We start from the raw sequence: 3013 nt of genomic DNA on the forward strand, positions 1-3013 counted from the left end.
ATATTCTCCATGAAGATCTATACACTTTTGCATGCGTTTGAACCAATTGTCGAAGCACTTTTGCCACTCTGAATGAGGTACCTCCAAAACATGCATTCTGAATGCCGCAACCGCTTCTTCAGGTGTCGAAAAACGTTGACCTCTCAGTTTGTTTTTTACGTACGGGAATAAAAAGAAGTCATTCGGTGCCAAGTCAGGATTATACGGCGGATTACCCATTAATTCGATGTTTTGGGTGCTCAAAAATGCAGTTGTTTGAGCCAATGTGTGAGAGCTCGCATTGTCCTGGTGAATAGTGATCCGTCCTTGGCGATTGGTTTTCCTAATTTCTTGGAAGACAACTGGCAAACAAATGGTTGTGTACCACTCAGAATTTTCTGTTCTGCGTTGTTCTAGTGGTACGGTTGCGACATGTCCAGTTTTTCCGAAAAAACAGGCGACCATTTGCTTGGAAGTGCTTCGTGCGCGAACAACTTTTGTTGGATTTGGCTCATCTTGAAACACCCATACAGTCGACTGCTGTTTACTTTCGGGCTCATACGCGTAAATCCATGATTCATCGCCTGTCACGATGTCATAGACGTGTTTCGAAGCCCCGCAATCGTATTTTTTGAGCATTTCCTTCGACCAATCGACAGGAGCCTTGTTTTGAGCGATTGGCAAATTGTGTGGGATCCAACGCGAACAAATTTTTTGGACAGTCAAATGTGTATGCAATATTGAATGTACGCTGGTCCCTCTAATGCCTAAGATTGTCTCAATCTCAGGATAGATCACATGACGATCTTGCAATATCAGTTCGGGCACATCATCAATGGTTTTCGGAGCAACTACTGATTTTGGACGACCTTCACGAAATTCGTCTTCGAGTGAACTACGACCACGATTAAATTCACCATACCATCGATAAACACTGGTCCTTGATGGAGCTTCATCGCCAAAAAATGAATTAAGTTCATCCATGCAATGTTGCTGAGTTAATCCACGTCGAAAGTTGTAAAAAATAATCGCACGAAAATGTTCACGATTTAATTCCATTTTTGGACCGAGATGAATTTTTTAAGTTACTGTAAACAACACAAATAGCGCTGGTATTTCAAAACGTTCTGAGTACGTAAAAGCCAAAAAATGTCAAACTTTGCGATACAGCTGTCAGTTGCCAGATTGCAACACCAGGGTTGCCAAATCCCGAAATATAAAAGGCACTCCTCGTACTACATTAAAAACCACCAAAATTAAGTTCTTTCTTAACTTTGGAATTTATTACCCTTTTTCATAAACCATAATTCGATATTTTTGCCGAAAAGTTTGGTATTTTCTAGTGTAAATTCACATATAACGTTTTCTCTTAGGAGCTTTATTTGTGATTTCTCATTGAGTGGAAAAACTGTTCACGTCCAAAAGTCACTGTGAATCGCAGGTACCACGAGTTCCAACAAGGCCGTCGAGCCCTGCACGACGAGTTTCGTGAAGGCCCTCCAAAACCGATTGTTGTGCTAACAAGAATCGATACTGTGCATCAAATGATAACGGAAGATGCTCAAGTGACATACTGCGAGATAGAGGCATCCTCGGGCATCAGTAGAACCAGCACACATTCAATATTGCATGAAAATTTGGTTATCAAGAAAATTTGTTTTCGTTGGATAATTTACAATAACAACTGCCCAAAAAAGGACTCGTGCCGATTGGTGTATAGAAATGTTGAAGGAATTCAGCCGTGGTGCTTTAGGGCATATCAATGACATCGTAGCAAGTGACAAATCTTGAATCTTTGCATATGAGTTAGAAACAAGACTGCAACCGACAGTATGGCTGTTCGAAGAAGAGCTTAACCCAACAAAGTTGTTCGCGGAAGAAGCATCTCAAAGCAAGTGGTCGCCTGTTTTTTGCATAAACTGGAAAATCTAGTCAGCCTTTTGTCAGCAAGATTCACCATGAAAAATATGTTGATCCTAAGCGCATTTCGAGTCTAGTCACAGGCAAGTCCTACTACAAAGCAGGACAGTGGCAAAGTAAGTGATCCAAAGTGCCCTTTGCATTCGCTTCGTTGCATTTATTACACGCATCGCTCTAGACTAATCCCATTTTGTCTGCGTGATGTGGGATGAGACAGTGTCCCTCCAATACACGTCGGCCAATCAATATTTTGCAGTATTTTCTAGAAAGTTGTAAAATAAAGTTTCTAGTTTTCGTATTCCAATTCCTTGGCATAATTTTGGCAGTTTTGTGCGAGGTTGAGTGAAAGGAGATTCAATAGTATAAGTCCGACGTGCTCAATCTCGGCAAGCGAATTTCTGCCATTGGCTCACTCATTTCCTTGCATTCCTTGTGTCCTCGTATCCGATAAATCGGATCTGATCTGATCTGCCACAGCTTTCATCAATTTCAGATCTGCACTGTTGAACACATTCCGAGTTAGTTCAAGGAGCTATCATATAATGGTTTTAATAGCCGCTTGGCTATCAATGAAAATGTGTGTCCAGGTATTAAGAGAAAGTTAATTCCAGAGTCAATTCAGCTGCTTTTGTTAGACGCTTCAGGTGCTGTTGTACAAGATTTCTGCTTGACATATCTGCAATAGTTAAGGAGTCTGACAGACGTTTGGAGATCAAATTGCGTACTAAGGATAGCAGCTCCTACTTCTTCCGCCATTTTGAACCCATCTGTAAAGAAGTTGCATCAATTGTATGTAGATTCTAGACCTTTTTGCCGTTCATTATGCTCTATAATGACGCTAGGCTTTTTGCCTACTTTAATTTGTGGAATTACGTAGTCTGACCTTCCGTTTGAATCCAGAATGTTGCTGTGACCAGAAAGCCTCTGCGAGAATTGTCCTGACATCTTCAGTCTTAGATCAGACCTTTTGGTTCTACTACTGGTTTGTTAATTAGTTTCTTACTACTAATTTGATTGGATGCCAGTTGAGAATTGTTTCTATTCCTGCTGTTGGACTTGAGCTCATAGCGCCGGTTACATATATTTCTGCAATCCTTTGCTCGCTTTCCAATAT

The sequence above is a fragment of the Anastrepha ludens genome, chromosome 3 (genome assembly GCF_028408465.1).
Source record: "Anastrepha ludens isolate Willacy chromosome 3, idAnaLude1.1, whole genome shotgun sequence".
NCBI classification, from domain to species: Eukaryota; Metazoa; Arthropoda; class Insecta; order Diptera; family Tephritidae; genus Anastrepha; species Anastrepha ludens.